This window comes from Lichenostomus cassidix, chromosome 5 (assembly GCF_008360975.1).
Source record: "Lichenostomus cassidix isolate B80296 chromosome 5, HeHo_3.0, whole genome shotgun sequence".
Lineage (NCBI taxonomy): Eukaryota > Metazoa > Chordata > Aves > Passeriformes > Meliphagidae > Lichenostomus > Lichenostomus cassidix.
The window spans coordinates 50534168-50551662 of record NC_139486.1 but is presented as its reverse complement, the minus strand read 5'-3'; the positions used below and the strand labels follow the sequence as shown (position 1 = coordinate 50551662).

General features: G+C 40.7%; 1 long non-coding RNA gene across 5 annotated transcripts in view; it reads left to right on the top strand.

Annotated features, from left to right (window-relative positions):
* Positions 1-17495, top strand: part of LOC146436611 (uncharacterized) — a 101732-nt gene that overhangs the window by 60181 nt on the left and 24056 nt on the right. For all 5 annotated transcript variants that reach the window (XR_014852722.1, XR_014852721.1, XR_014852724.1 and 2 more), the window contains one exon: positions 823-998. This is a non-coding gene — a long non-coding RNA (uncharacterized LOC146436611). The remainder of the gene's footprint in view (positions 1-822; positions 999-17495) is intronic.

The window sequence follows — 17495 nt, the reverse complement described above, 5'->3', positions numbered from 1 at the left end:
GGCCTTTGCTGAGAAATACACAGACCCCCAGCAAACTGTAATTTTTTTCTTCTTCTGTCAACCTGTTGCTGTGTTTCACTTTAACTAGAAGTAAAGATCCTTGGAAATGGTCTCCTCCCTCAGAAGCTGATGTGTGACCTAATAGCTGTTGAGCATAAGGATAAGGGAACCCTCCACTTCTTCCTTAAAAAATAGATAAGGGCCCATTTTGAAAGATTTGTCCAGTTAGCTCACCTAACACATTCTTCTCTACCTGTGATCTACTTACAAGACTATCGAACTTTACAAACCTCCTAGGGCCAAGACATTTTAAAAAAATGCTGAGTTGTCCTGCCCTTCTGACAGCATGAGGCTTCTGAGCATTTCCAAAATCACAGATGCACTGAAAACTAACAGACTATGGGTGCCTCTTGCTTTGCTGACTTGAGCTCTGTTTCTTGCAGGCTCAGTCTAGATTCCTTTTCTAGAGCTAACTGTAAGGGATTTGCTGAATGCTGTCTGGCTATTACTTTGGATAAAGCTGGGAATGGAACACCTATCCCCCCGCCTCTGGAAAATTCAACCTCAGGCAATTTGGTGAGCAAGGAGTGTTTATTGCTGGGAAAAAATATATTAAGCTTCAGCTTGTAAAACCTGGGCATCTTCTCTTTCTGAAAGCACCTTAATTCTTCTCTGAAATCTGGGGGGATTTTTTGGTGCAATGTAGCTCTCTGACAACTCACTTTGTGTGCAATGGCCATGCAGAAGGGAGAAGGACATCCTACTTGTATTTCTAGGACTTCTGGAGTGGTCCCCATACTGCTAAAATTGCTGCTGTTTCAGGATGGTTGCTGACTGCAGCCGAGAAACATTTTGCACAGCTGAAGAACAGAAGTGCAAAGGTGACAATCTCCTTCCCCACCTGGCTGGGGCCAGTTCAGGTGCACCACCTGCCAGCAGCCCCAAAGCTCCAGGACAGGCATCCCCTCCTTGTCTTTGGATTCATCTGGATTTGAAAGGTACTTAGAAGATTTGAATTCAACCTTATGCTTCATGCTGGGAGAATGATTCAGCCTAGATCTGCTTTTGCTTAGACTATTTTGCTGTAATATCTTATAAAAGATCTTGCAGGAATATGGTAAAGATCTGCATTGCCACACTTGGGTCTGTTTTCTCTGTCAAATCTCTCAGGGTCAACCTTGTCACAGTAAGGTGTCTTCCAAATTTTTCCTTTCTGCTCTGGTACGTAACTGCTAATGGAGTATTCCCTTGCCAGAGAAACCAAGCACCTTATTTTGAAATCTTAAATCCTGGTTCCAGGTTAAAGTAAAGATTTTTGCAAATACTGCAAACACTATTGCTGACTGGCAGCTATGTCTCAGCTGCACATATGGAAAGATGGAAATTTTTAGTGAAGAGGCATAAAGTGCTTCTTGAAGCAGAGATGTGAGTTCATGTCAAATGAAATGTATGCGGGGGGTCATTGTTTTGCACTTCATTATAGAAAAAGGTTCATTATAGATTGTAAATAGTAATGATATGGACCACACTCTTGTGAATTCAGTTCTAATTGGAAATGCACTGAGCTACCAAAAATAATGCACCCCAGCCAGCTTCCTTAGGACTGTGGCAATCTTCTATATAAACACATATTTAACCAGCAACATATAAAAAGAGCAATGATGACATCCAGAGGACAGATAGTCTAATCATAGGTACTGTAGGTATCCTCAGCAAATTTCCTGGGGATATATCCCTCACCTATTTTTTCTGTTTAAAGTCTGTTCCTATTAAATCAGTTATTGACAGCCTGCTGGGTTCCTTTAAAGCATAGTTTTTATGAATCTGACCTTGTAAAGTTGAGTGTTTCACCCCCAGTGCAAAAATTATATGTACATGATAAACTTTTATTAGTTCCATCATTTTTGTGTGCATTATTATTCTATGTTGTCACTGAATCCAGCTGAAATGTAAAGCACTCCTTTAAGCAACTGGAAAACTTCAGGTTAATAGCTGTCTGGCTTACTTCACCTGTAAGGGCTCCTACTGTGGAACCTCTCCCTATATGTAGGTTTTTATCTAATCTGTCTTAGTAACCTTTCATACTCTGGCTTGGCAGGTTTTTTTTGGTTTTGATTTTATTTGCAACTGCAAGAATATTGGCCAGGTGCACCATATGTAGGAGCCACTACACAGAAAAACCTCTGAATTCCACAGAAATATCTATGGGTGGGTGTCTATTTTATTGGCAAATTTGAAGGAGATACATTACCAATGATAGTCTGTTAAGCACAGCTCCACAATCAGAATTTAATTGAAGCATGTTACCTATAATAGGTTCAGATATTTGTGTTCTTCAGCATTTTATAAATTCAGAAACAGATGGGCTATGACCAGGAAGCAGTGGAGAACAGACTGGCGTAAAGCAGGTTGGCTCTCTGACAAGTGCAGGTACAGCTGTGGTATGTATTTTATTCAGCATGCCCACCTACTGTATCAGCAGCCTGCCCTACCAGCAATTCAACTACAACTGACTTAATGAAGAGTAGAAGTAAGCATGAATCCAGACTTTCCATGGATCATAATATCTGAGAACCCAGAAGAATCAACATGACGGAAATCATGCCAAGTAATTTTTTTTCTTGCATCTTTATGTGCAAGAGGTAACAAAAGCATGGGCATTTTGAAGAGGAAAAAAGAAAACCCCACAAAATGTAATCAGTTTACAGTATATTAAAATGTTCCCCTTTGGATCTTCTTTTTTTTTTTTTTAATTAAAGAAAGAAAATCTTAGGAAGTAGTAGCTTGTAACTTAAATCACCATAATTGTGCCAAGGAATGTGATGAAGTGCTGGCTAAGAATGCTTCAATTAGTAAAATACAATTTATATGGGTGACAGCAGGGCCAGTTCTTGAAGGTTTCATGAAAGAAGTGTACAAAGGCTGGTTTTGCTCCCATTTGTGCCAATCCTTGCAAGCTCCATAGGGAAAAAACTTCTGTAGCTGAAGAGGTAGTGGAAAAGAATCCTTGATCTGAACATTCCTTAACTGGGAATGTGGCATTTGCTATTTTATGCATTGAAAAGAGGTGCCTCTCTTTGTCTTTTGGCATTCCTTATACACGCGGTTGAATAATCTCATATTTAGGCATATTGTACCTCTTTATCTCTGTTTCTATATCTCTCTAACATCATATATTCTAACCTTCAGTCACCTACAGTAACCCACAAAGGGAATTTAGAAAAACAAAACCCCATAATTATTTTATATGGTGATTGTCTGACTTGAAATATTGAGGTAATTATCAGGTTAAATTCCTATGATCCCTGCAATTTCTATGAAACCTGGAGATGTCAGTACTTGAGTTCTGGCATATCTCTTAAAGTAAAATTATACCACCTCAACCTAAGGTCGTAATTAAAGGTGTAACAAAGCTAAGTGAAAAAGTGCTTTATGATTTGAATTAAAAGCAGAACAATCCCCATAATTGCAGAGGGTGAAAAATTAAATGAAATGGCCATAAATTCCACCCTTCAGGAGCCACATGCAATCTGTAGGTGGGCAAGACTTGTTGATGCAGCTGGACAAAGGCAAAGGGGAAGTCTGGGGTGTGAGTCCAGGAAAGAACCTGTAGGACCACTTGCTTTGGAAGGGGAATGGTTTCTTCCAGAATGCAGTGAAGACTTGGGAAAAGCCTAAATGAGAGAAGTTTTTATAAATGTAATTCTACTGTGACTTTTATTTGGGAGACTTGAGTAGTACCGCTTTGGTCTCCAAAGTGAGACTGTGGAACGTGTTGGCATAAATTACTTTTATTTGTATCTGGATTTCTGAGAAAACCTTTGAAACACAGTTTAAAATTGTTTTTAATAGTTCTGATGAGCAGGAGAAAATGCAATTTCATGTATATGTGTATATGTACATCTGTGTGTACGCATATACATGGACTGGTGCTTGCATTTGAAAATGAAAACCTGGAAGACTGGTGTAATTTTAATGAACATTCCACAGCCTTATTTTAAGGGTTCTTCCTTTGTCGTAGTGCAGGTGCTGTAGCAGTGGAAACCATCAGGGTTCAAATGACAAAGACATGACTGGGAGTGCCACTTCAAGACAGCAAAACAAAGAGCTGCTGTTCAGGAATTCAGTTTCCCAGTGCAATTGTACTGGCTAAGCTGTACATGCCACATATCTTGCTTACATCTTGGACTCTCTAAGGTTTTCTTTTCTCTCATTCTCTTGCCCAAGCTTCACATTTAACCTTTGAGGCAGTTCTGAATATATCCCTTCATAAAACGTAGTCCAGTAGCACTAACCTCAGGCAGCTCTTTAGTGTTTTTGACTCCCTTCTCACACTGTTCCTCCTCAGGCTTCTGCTGGTCATTCTCATTTCTCTCCTGATGATTTTGTCACTTCTCCTCAATGTAAAACTCAGGGGATCTATGAGACTGTACACTGCAACTGTGTTTGTGATGTTGGGGCCTCTGCCTGATGCTACACTTCGCTTCATTTACCTTTCTCATTTCATTGCTTTCCCCATGTTCCAGTGGCACTGCCTGCCCCCCTGTTACTACTATAGGGATGACATACTGTCCATCAGATCCTGTCCCCTCCAGCCTCCACCAAAATATGTTACCTTTCATGTTGGTGACTCCCTCAAATACACTAAATCCTCCGTGTCCTCTAGAATTTTTTCCGTTTGGTTTTAAATGTCCCCTAGCTGTTCTGATGCTGAAAAAACACCTCTGGACCTACCGATCCTTCACAAGCTTTTTAAAACCGTTCTCTGGTATTTCTTCTGTCAGCATTTTTACAGCATTTCAAGACTAGTTGGTGTCACAAAAGTGAAGAATATTTCACGGCAAGGATAAAATACTACAGTCAGTTCCATACAGGCTTAGTTCTGAAAAGTCACTTAAGCGAAGTGTGATGTTGAATGAAGGGATAAGTGATGGCTGCTGGAGATTTGTCCAGAAACCAAAATGTACCTAAGCTGTACCTCAATTTTTTTTTCAGATGACTGGGAAAAAATAAGCTTTAGGTAAACAAACAAATAAACAAACAAATGGGGTGGGGGGGCGGAAGATAGTTGTAGTCCAGTCAGCTCCTGAGGTACAGAAACAGTCCCATCCAAAACCTGCCAGAAGGGACCTCTGTCTTTTTTCCAAAGCTGTTCCTCTCTGCCAGACAGTCCCACAACCCATCATGCTGAATATCTGCAGTTCTAGAAGAATTGTTCCTGAAGAGAGTCCAATGAAATGGTTCAGGGAAGCTGCTTGATTAGAGTCTAAGCAAAAGAATAGCACTATTTGAGTCCTGTGTTATTGTCATAATTACAACAACAGGCACAAGTCTGCCTTCAGATCTCCATCGGTGTTTGGAGGAAAAGCAGGTGGTGAGCTGGGAAATTTGGCTAAGGAAAGCACTCAGGTATGCAACTGAAGAGAACAAAATAAAATCTTAAATTAAGAGGAGATGCTCTTCAGCTTCAGAGTAGAGCAGACCAGGAGCATTTGTTAGGATCAGCATTCCGCTCTTTGGTTCTGGGTGCCATACTCTCTCATTACCAGGGAAAGGCTGTAGGGTGTGTGCTTTCCATCCCGTTCCCTAAGGTGGCTGCTCTCTTAATCCTGGCTGTCCAGAAACTTTAGTGAGAGCTGGGAAAACTCAGGGAGCAAGTGCTGCATCTGAAGTCAGTCTCCTCCACCTCCCTTACCAAGGAAAAAGTTCCATGGTTACTTCAGAAGAGCATTGAAGGGAGACAAAAAACTGAAGCTTTAAAGTAAGGTTCAGTGAGTTACACAATGCACCATTTCATCAGCTGTCAGGCAGTTGTGGTTCTGAGTATGTTCCTCCGGTACAGGATCATTCCTCCTTCTGTTGGAAAAGAGGATGGGCTGCAGGGCATTGCCCAGGTGAAGCTGAGGCAGGAAGCAGGCACGACATATACGACAAGAATTAATTACAAGGGTACCTGGTGTCCTGTGCTGAGCTCAGTGGCTGGGCTGTAGAGTGACACTGCAGCTTATTTCAATTCCTTGTGTGAGCAGTAATTGGGGATATTTAGGGTGGCCTGTTAAGGACTGTCTCAAGTTCAGAGCAGAAAAAAGATACCAACTGATCTTTAGGAAGATTTAGGTGCATGCAGAAGGCACAGGAGCAGAGAAGACAAAAGAGAAGACAATGGGAGCCAATGGTTTTTGGAGGAACAGAGTAAAGGGATGAGTTCAAATTAGCAGGGAAGGGTTTTCCTGAGGCAGTGTGACTGTAGTGGGGAAGATAACATTTCTACATGCTGTTGTGGAGAAAACTGAGGAAGGATTTAAGAAAGCAGATAATAAGGAAACAGGAACAGCAATACTTATCCTCCTTTTGGCTTTGAGTTTTTGAATGAACAGGTCAAAAGTAAGAGTCAGAGAAAATGCTGTAGCACTTGAAGTGCTCTGCAACATCCCTGCTGGAAAGGATGCTGGAGGAATAGCATCCTTTTTGATAGCGACTCAAACCTGAAAGTGAGAATAATAGCTCTGACTCAATCACGGGCTGTTGTGGAGGGAGATTAATGCCAGGATTCATGGCCAATTCTCATTTTTTGTGTCAATCTACTTTCAAAATAAAGCATATGCCAGTTATTTCTCTTGGAAAGGAAAGAGAGAGAGCTGATATGAAACAGAGATAAAATCTGGAGCATAATTAAACAGACATTTTTCATATCTTTATCGTTGTCTTCTTTCTCTTCTCTCTTACGCTTTTGTGTCTTGTTCTTTCTAAACCTATTGCCAGAGGGGTGGATGCTGAAGGAAAAGAAGCTGGATTTGAGGCCAAATAGGTACTCCATGTTTTATCTGATGCATGGCAAGGCACATTCAGACATTTTTGTTGTGCATCTAATTATATAAGGCATTTTATGATTAGTCCATCATACAAAGACATTATGTTGCTGTAATTGTCACGTCTTCACATCAATTTTCAATTCAGTTTCTGCAGTTTCCTCACACTTCCAACAATAAATACTTAAAATAATTGTAACCAAATTTAGACTGCAGTGGCTTTGATTTGATGGCTTTGACTTGGCTTTGAATATGGCTTTGACTTGATGTTTTATGACACTAATTTTCTTTAAGACCCAGCATTGTGGGTTGGCTCAGGATGGGAATAAGTACCCTTTTGTTGTTGAACTGATATTTCAAGCCTCTCTTCAGTTCAAACTGTAGCATTTCTATTATCTCTTGGCTTTCTGTTGAATGCAGTGGGATGGTCCCAGTTGCATTCCTGTTGACCTCTCTGTCGTAAGTGATGGTGGTGGTTGGTGCCACTTCTTTGTTCTGGGTGAGGAGAGTAGGGTTTGAAAAAGCTTTAAGCCTTTATGATGCTGATAAAACCCTCAAAGGTTCTCTTGCTACCCTGGGACTGGGATAGACCCAGGTGTAAACAATGTTTTGGTGTAAGTAACACTAACTTGTGCTTATTTTTAACGCTCCATGAGGCAGCTAGAAAATCTCAGGCTACAGAGGCCCATCCATAGCCTGTGGTCCTGAATAGATCTCTGTGGTAAAACTCTTCTCCTGTTGCTTGAGGTGCTGAAAAATCTAGCCAGAAAGCCTTGCCCTGGTGTAGAGAATAGTCTGACCTCTCCCTTAGGCTCCAGCAGTGGTAACTCTGCTTCCATACTCCATGAGCTCCCGTAAAAGAGGAGGTATGGACTGGGTTACTATATGGAACTGAGTTTGGGAATACAAAAATTATACAAACGACTTCCAAATCTCTCATTACAGGAGGTAATGACAGCTTTACAGACCCCATTTGATGCAGAAACAATGTGACCTAATATTACACATAGGTACTCACCTGACTGTCCCTGCTGGCTCTTTACACTGTGTCACATAAATTCAGCCCTACCCCAGCCCCCACACCTTCTGAAAGCTTATACTCCCCTGCCACTGCAGCAGCAACAGAAACATCATTGCTGGCAATGATTGCAGTGAGTGACTGGAGCAACGAGTCTGCTCTGATGGAGGGTTTGCTTCTGGAGAGCAGCATATTGATTTGTTTAAATGCTCATGCTCTGAGTTCTTGTGCTTCCTTTTACCTTTGTGCTTGGGTTTGCCTTTCACCTCCACAGTGCTGTGCAATGAGTCCCATGGGGCTCTTTCCAGACTGTCACAGCCTTGGTATCTATTCTCATCACAGATACACAGAATAGGAAATGCTTTTCTGCTCTCTTTCACGTGGCTTTAGCAGTTACAGGGCTTCCTGCATGAAGCAGGGGAGACCAGGGCAGGTGAAGCTTGTCCCTTGCTGAAGCTCCTCCAGGGATTTTGGCACCCATCCTGGAGCTGATTACATTCATCATGTGATGCACAAAAGCTCGGCACAAAGGTTGCAGATGTAGTCCAGATGTTGTAGGTGTGGATGTTATATGACTCTTCTGCTAAACTGAGTTGTATTTTGGAGGGTATTTCTCTGGGTTGCTGTGGTTCCCAGCCCTCTCCAGTGATAACAGAGCTATGGTGAAAGTGAAGAATGCACCAAAAGGGAGCAGACTCTGAATTCTGTCACCTGCTACGATCCAAGAAAAGGGACCACAGGACCAGAGATACAAGTAAAGCTGGAGGGAGCTTCAGAAGTGAGACATATGTGGGGGACAGGAGCAGCAGGGAGACTTGGGAGACAAAAGCAGCAGAAGGAAATGTGGGAGGAGAATGGGTGTGGTGGAGCAACCTCCTGAAATCAGTCTCCAGATAAGTACAAAAACCTGGGGAAAAGTTTGCTTGGTTATCAAAACAGGAAGGCTGCAACTGTGTAGGCAAATAAACATATACCTGATGTGATGGATGATCTTTGTGGAAAATATCATAAAGCAGGATCTGGTTGTCTGCTACTGTGTGCAGCCTTACAAACTGCAAGCACATGGTGCATCAGGAGTTGGCTGCATGTGCCCCTGGATTTTTTAAGAGTCAGACTTCCCCTATGGAAACTGTGATGTTCAAAGTTAGAGTTAGCCTTTCCAAGGCTCAAAGGAAGGCTTATAAGTAACAAGCTGTGATTAATTTTGTGTTTGTTTTGTACACACACAAGAAAATGCTGGGATGTTTTGTGGTGATGAATCATCCTGTGTGTGCACTCATCTCTCAAATGCCTGAAATAGGCATTTTGTGTTTTGGGACTCATTTCCTCATTAGCAGAGCTAATATGTTAATTCTTAAAAACCTTCTCAGAAACTGGGTAAGCTTCATCTAAAAAAAACAGTAGGGTTTTTGGCCTCCAGTATTCCTATTACTGGGCAGCCATTCCAGAGCTTTTATCTTATGAAAGCCAAACCCATTTTATTTCCAACCTTATATTATTCTTTGCCAATTTATGTCATGTGAAGAAATTAATGAATTATCAAATATGCCAGACTGCAGAATAAACAAAAGTGGTGTCACTAAACACCATATACAGCATTAAAGAAGCAGACCTAAAGTAGATTCAGACAGAAAAAAATCAATGCAGAAGGCCATATAGCTAATTACCAAGTACAATAAATGACTACCAAGAAAAATAGGCCATGTCGAGAATAATCTCTGTCAAATGTAGCTAAAGACTGTCCTCCTTAATCCGTTTAAGAATTGAGAGGGTATTAAAACCTGGAACATGTAAATCAGTTGTGAAAGTTTACAATTCACTGCACCTCATGGATCTCCAGGTTGATATGCGTGGAGGGAATTCCAACATGTCACTTTAGGAAAACTTAAGATAGCCAAGACTAGCTGATGTGGAAGAAAACCTCTACCAGCAAGTCTCAGGCTGCTGGCAAACTGGTGTTAAAAAGGGTGCTGTGTTTCACAATAAAGCATTCTGGTGATGGGGGTGCTGTGACATGATCTCTCCAAAAGGTGCAGGAGGTGAGATAAGCATCTGTCTCAATCCTTTACAGAACCCTTGGGTTTGACAGTAGCGAAACATATGCTGCCTGGCAGGTGAGCCCACATTTAATCTACGTAGCACTTTCTCTTAATGCCTACAGTCCTGGCAAGGGCTGCATGGCACTGGGATGGCTTTTACTGAGTATAACAGCATTTTGGTTCCCAGACTCATGATTTTGCTGCAGAATAATTAGTGGGTTTAGTATTGCAGAGGTTCTGAGAACTGCTGAAAATCTAAAGGTCTGGGTATTGAAACATTTTGAAATAGTCATAGTGCAGTGTGGTGGTCTTGTTTCACAGTAACCTATGTTTCCACAGTGGAAGTAGATGAGGATTCAGGAGTGCAAGCAAAATTTGAAATTATTTTGTTTCCTCACTGGACTCAGTGACAACCACAGAAAACCCTTCTGTTAGCACTACCTGCACAGTTATTTGTCAGTAATTAACAGATTTGCATGATCATATTCCTGAGCAGAGGAGCGTGTTAACACACCCCCACATCCACCCCCAAAAAAGACACCTAGTCTTCAAAAACAGGGAAACTTTTAAATAAATGAATGAAGAATAGTAAAACATCATCTATTTGAGGTAGTCAGATTCATAAATTACTTAACTTCTCTGCTACTGGGTTGACTTCTCAGTTGTAAGGCAAAACCCTCTAGTTTCTCTTCCAGTACCATGAAGATATTTATTATAACTTTCTTTTGTAACTATTTGTTCATGGTTATTTCTTACTGGTGATACCATGCAAAGAGCTGTCTACACTCCACCCTTTCTTCAGGATGAAGGATTTTTTATTGTGTTATTTTAGACTCCTTCAAGTTCTTAATAAAGTTAAGCTACATCAGTTTTTCAAGTCATCAGGAATTTTAGCACAAGTAGGTACATCCAGTGCATATTAGGTCATTTGGAAACAAGATTAGTAATTAATACATCTAGTTTGGGAAGCAATGAAAAAAATGTGAGTATTTGTTGCTGGCATAACTCTGCTCTTTGTATGTTTGACTGGCTGCAAATGGATATATTCCTGCCTTTCACAGATATAAAGTTCCACTTACATGAATAATACAGGAGGATCAGGGGCATAAACAGCAGAACTGTGTACAGAAAAAAAATGAACTTAGTATATCACAAAGATATTAATAAATGTTAGCCAGTCATAGTGCAAGATTGGCTTAGTCTATCCATTCTGTTACATTGTTTACCTGAATCCCAGTAAATACAAAAGATATTATCACAAATAGTATAATGTGTGTGACCTACCTCAGTTGTCCTCATTAGCTGGATGCCCTTAAAATGTGTGTATTAGGAAATGATGCAGAGATTTATTCATCAAAATATTGCTTTGTCCTAATACATGCACAGCCCAGCTGGGTTGCAATTAATAGCTAAGAAGGTAATGCCAAATTGGACTTTAGACAGAGTCCTGGGCTATGAGTAACTATAGTAAGGTTACACATTAAATTACCTTAGAGATCAAAACTCATAAGTCAGAACTAATAATTGCCAGTCGCAAGACAACAATTTGTTATTTCAGATAAAGGGATTTGAAGGGAACAGAGAAAAGGAGTTCATGTGCACTTTTAGCAGATATTGCTTATCACACTGTAATAGGATAGTGGACAGCCCAGATTGCAACTGTGAAATATAGATAAAGCAAACTTGCAAATAGAAGAAAGTGTGATCGTCTGGGACACTGCCAAACAAAACTAAGAAAAAAGAACAGAAAAAGAAAATAGACATCTAACTTGGTAAAATGCAGAGCACAGAGTACAGAATAAATGAGAAACACACCTAAATTAATAAAAGAGAGGTAGAGTCCAGCAGTAAATTGAAATGAAGTTGGTTGAAAAGCACGTATTAATGCTCTCCTTCCCTCCAATGCTGCTTTCTCTGCCTGGAGTAGCACTCCTCAGAGATTTTGTTTCTCACTGCCATGATTGCTCATTTTTTCAGCAGAGATAATGAGATCGAGGCAGGAATAGCCTTCTTTCATTCTCTTATTCCATTTCATTTCTCTCCTTCAATTTGCACCACAACAATGGCAGTGAAATCATCAAGGAATGAGTTGTGAATAGTGCATGGTCAACAGCAGATTGGATGCTCTGCAGAGGGTCCTAGATGGAGATTCAGCTGGGTTTGGAGCACATTTTTCTCCTGTCCTCCCCACTGAGCTGGGTTTCTCCATCTTCACATGAGTCTCTGTGGTCCTGCCTGGGACCCAAGAGAAACTGAGTCAGCAGAAGAAGAAGAAGCCAGCCATGAGACTTTTTGGATGCTTGGCTGTGTTGGTTCTCCTACCAGTGCACCACTCAGAAACAGTGCTGAGAGGAAGGCTTTGTCAGTAATAACCACCCCAAAACCTCTGTGTGCTCATTTTCATGATGAAGTGCTAGGAATCATCCAGGTGCTTACAGTCAGCAACTCAAAATGGAGGCTCTGCTCCTTTGCTGTTTCACAGGTATCACCTGAAAGCAGGGAACAGGAGGAAATGGTAAGGAAGGTGTGTGCCCTGCAGTGCACTTGTGCAACCAGAAGCCAAAATTAGCAGGGGGACCATCTAATTGTATTTGTTCTGCTTGCAAATAGATACCCCCCCTGCTAATTTCAGCTTCTGCTTACAAAAGTGCTCCGCAGTGTTCACTCCCCCGCCCTTCCTCCTGCTCTCTCCGTGATTTTTTTTTTCTTCACTCAGATGTGATTTCTTTACATTTCCAGCTCTATTTTCTCAGTCTTTTCATCAATATTTAATATGTGAGTGGAGCAGTGGGCAGTTACCTTCTTTTTCTTTTCCCTTTTTTTCCCTCTAAAAGTGCTGGTGCTCAGCTCTGGCTGCAGGAGCACTTGGCTCCTGGGAGCACTCGCTCTGTTTGAGTACTGCTTGCATTAAGGAGCCAAAGTCTAACCTGTGAGGCTGCCAGAGGGGGTTTAAAAAAGGCAATAATGACTAATTGACCTCTTTAATGAGCTTAGGAGTTATAAAGTAGATAATTGCAGTGCATATGACATATTTTATCTAGGTTTTCAGAAAATCTCTGATAAGGATCTACATGACAGGCTGCTTCTGAAGATGAACTTAACAGGGGCTGAGAAGGACATGGCATAGAAATACAAGAAAGAAAATGAATTTTCTGTGCTGAGGGTTCCCCCCAAAAGGGAAGAGTTAAGTGTGATTAATACCTGGATTCATGGTTTGATTTTAAATAAATTACCTATCAAGAAAGGCTCACCATAATGCGCTGTATGTGCTGATGATACTAAATTATGATGCATACTGAGCACAAAGTGAGTGGCAAGAAACATTCATCGTGCCTTAGATCAGCTCAGTAATTGAGCTGACACATGGCAAATTAAATTTATTACTGAGAAATGTGAAAAAATGCACATTGTTCTTGATATAGGGATGACGAACATAAAGATCCTCTAGAATATTTCAACAAAATAGTCTTTATTAGAAGATGGCTATCCTAGGCAAAGTGCAGACTGAGAGGAACACTGGAAAAGCTGAGAACAGAAGGGACTGGCTTTGGCATTTGATTTTCTCTTTATTACAGTGTATTGCTCCTGCCCATTCATTACTTGTTTTTCCATTTTGACCAAAAACTCTTCAGTTTCTCAGGTTTTCTGCAATCTCCTGTCCATACCTCGTGGGTTTATTAGGATGAAAACCAAAGGGATCCAAATGCATGAAATCCCTCAGTCTTGGAGCTAAAAAAGTGTGGCAACTGACCTTTTAAAATGTGGTGGAACAGCCACCTTGGTGACACTATCTATTTTGCCCTTTTATTGGTGCAGTAAGGTAAAGCCAAATGAAAATAGATGTTTCGTAGGACAGAGTACTGAGACTCAAGTGAAACAGGTGATGTGGGTTTGGTTACATATCTGGCTCTTCATAATGTGCACACTCTGTGCTGCTGCTAAAACAGTTTATGGCTAAGATTTGAGGCACTCACACCAGGATCTGGGGAGATCTGATGTACTAATTACTTAATCCAGATCTAACAGCCCAAGGCAGTGTCATGTGATTTGTTTTGGTCTTCCAGAGTTAACACCAGCACTTCTCATTATCCTCTTGTGTGGCTGCTGTGATTCCCAACACTTATTTTCACCTCCCTACAGCTGAGTATCTTGGAATTCACTGGCTTAAGTAAATATGGAGTCTATTTTTCTATTTTAGCTTCTCAGTTTCCAGCTCAGTTTTCCAGGTGTGGTTGTCAGTTTCTTGCTAAGAATTGGAAGTTGGTGCTTGGGAGACGTCTATGGGGACTTGTGATGTCAGGAAGAGCAGGGTTAAGGGCTTTCAGGCACAAACAGCCACGAGAAAAAGGTACTACCATTTGTTGGAGAGGTGGCCAAGCAGATAATTGGGGCTGCCAACTGTGACAGAGTAGAAACAGAAAAATAAGATTGTTTGGGTTTTTTTAAGGAAGGGCTAATTTGTGACATCTGGGTAATGAAATCTGGGGTGCTCAAATTCATAACAGCTGACGGAGTGACATAGCCACAGGAGCAAGTCACAAGAGACCAGTCCCTCTGAATGACCCTGATGACCAGAGGATACCTGTAGACCTTTGCTGACACCTTGATTACAGTTATTACACACTTAACTATGCAACTCATTAAAATTAACATAGTGTCAGAATTAGTCATTTTATTTGCTGCTGGTGAGTACAGGCCTATTTCTGTGGTGTGTGCTTCTCCTTCTGTTTTTTTAGCCATCAGGGTGGTTTGAGTTCCAGCTTCCAGTGTTATGCTGATGACACATCCATGTGATTTCTTTTCTTGACTACTCAAAGCCATTTAATCTCTTTGAATTTACTTTGGATGTCAACATTTTGAAATGTCTCTATGAAAATCTGTCACTATCCTCCTAATGTTTTACTTCATTTCTTTTGCCATCTGAGCTGTGCTTCTTGAAGGCAAGGAATTGCCCCTTTTTCAGGATCATGTTACACATTCTGTTTACCAAGTCATCTTTTTATTACTTGGAAACATCTCACAAACCAAAGAAAAGAGAAAGAAATTTAAAAGCTTACCTTTGTAGCACATTTTACTTTTCTCTGGATTTATCCCTGGCAGAATTCAATTGCAGACAAACAACCTTTGAATCAACTCCTAAAATACATCTTATGAATAATGGGTTTCTAGCTCAACAGTATAGGCCAGATCCATTCCTTCTTTTGCAATTGTCAGTGCAATTTGCTTATGATTTAATTTTTAATTGGACCTCTCCTGGACTTAACAGGCTGCTTTAAAGTAAGAGCCTATGTTTCTGAGTGTCTGAACATTCTTGGTATGTCAATATTTGAGCAGTCTCTTTGAGATTCTTGAATAATTTGGCTTTCAAAGTTTTAAGTCAGGAATTTTTGGTCATAAAATTTTAATTGGAAGTTATCAGTGATCTGACATAATTTGATATCCTTTTTTTATGAAGAAGAATCTTGTCCACTGCTCTGTTCAAATTCTTGGAATAAAAGATTTTTTTAAGTGAAAGGAAATGAAAACAGAATGGATAGATTATCACTGGAAACAATATTCTAAAGTGGGGAGGTATAGCATTTTTTTAAGATGGTTGATATACAAACTAGATGTAGGGCATTGATGAATTTTACCTCTCACATCCACCTCTACAAAAACTCTGTCACATATCCGTTGGAGTAATTGATGGTTCTGTATCAGGCACAGGAATTTTTTGGAGAGAGAAGTCTTTAAATGAAGTTTTGGATGTTGTTACTAGCTGATACTTGCCTGGATCTGTTGTGGTAATCCACCCTCAAAATTTTGTCTAAGATACCACTTACTGCTCAATTTTCTTCTTCCAGGAGCTTCAATAAACCAGAAATCAGACTTTTAATACCTGTACTACACTGAATTGGTCTGTTTGACTGGTTGTAGGTTATGATGTGGAAAGTGCCTTGTTATTTAGTAGATGAGGTGTCCCCAGCATCTGAAAAAGAAAGTATGTTTGTATGTAATGCCCTGTGCTTCTCCATGCCATTTGATACTATTGATCACGGAAGCTTCTCTCTTGCCTCCAGGAAGCTTGAGGGGTAAACAGAAACACCCTTAAATGACTTAGATCCTTCATCTCAGATTAAAGCCAAAAATTTGACTGGGGTAAATGGTTTTCCATGTCAGCAACCATCCCTTGAGAGCCTCTTGAAGGGTTATTCCTCTTCTCCCCTTATAAAACATCCATGCAATTCCACTGAAAATTGGTGTATACATATCCCAATGATTTTAAAAGAAACCATTAATAGGCAATAACTTTTTCTTGTGGATTCAGCATTTAAAATCCTGTCCTTTTCTTTATTACCTACTTTTTGGGTTATCGAGAAAATAAGCTTTCAGTTTCCATTCCTGCTGCCATCATGCAGAAAAAGGACTTTGGACAAAATTACCTGAAAGGCCCACATCTCTAATTACCTCTCCTCTTCTGTTATAGTACTCTGTTGCATCTCCTCTGTGCCACACAAAGGTCCAGTCAGCAGTGACTCTGTTATGGCAGTTGATTTGTTATGTCTACCAATGACTATGAGTTATGCTATCCTGCTTTTCTTCTCTTACCGTATCTTTGCCTTTGCTCTCATCCTATGAAATGTTCATTCTGAACTGGTAAACAGCAAGGCCACTTCCTTTTTCTTATATAAACCACCATTTTTTTTCCTTTTATTTTTTTCTGCAATGCCTAGGGAAATCTAATTAAGTACTGGAACTGTGTTTCATAAAGCAAGCATTGCCATCAATTTCACCACAGGTTGGACTGGACTGTAGTCTTGCTTACTCATTATCTACATGAATTTTAAAAATATGTCTAATTGATTAAAGGGCAGTGAGACCTGTTTTTCCAAGTTACCCCAGGGCTTTTGAAAATTCCTCTTCATGAGGGATGAAATCAGAATTCAAATCTGCCTTCTACAAGTAACCACTTTCTATGTCTCTCCTTGCTGTGTCCTCTTTCATAACTTATTGGATTCCTATTTACAGTACAACTTACAGTAACTTCTAAGGTCTGCAGGACAGTTTAAGTCCCTCAATCTAATGAGAGGTAATGTTGCAGGCATAAGTCTAGAAAATGTAAAGGAAGCTTCCCATTCTGGGGCTGCCAAGCAATGTGATTCTGTTGGCTGCATGTGCAGATCAATTGGAGTAACAAAATTATGCCACAAGTAAAAGGCTGGGGTAGACATGAAAGGTCAGGCCCTGAGCACTGGAAATTGGCCACTCCTAAGTCCGTATTTGAGAATATAAATAGAAAGTAATTTTTCGGCCAGGGGTGCAGAGCTCTGTGACTGCCAGTCCTCATGGAAGCTGGTCCTCTCCTTCTGTCAGTGGCTGGTCCCTCACAAGTCACCTCTTTCACCAGGACAGCTCTGTACACTAGTGAGCATCAACTTGCCACATGGAGCAAAACTCTTACCATCCCTCATGAAAGAAAAGAGGGCAGAAGGAGCCACCACTGCTCTGCTCATTACTGTGGCAGTTTCCATGTCACCAGCAGGATGTCCCTGCACACATGTGATTCCCGTGTGCTCATGGTACCCATGACCCCACTGCTGAGCCTGACCTGTTGAGAGGAAATGGGAAATCAATCACTTGTGCATTTGG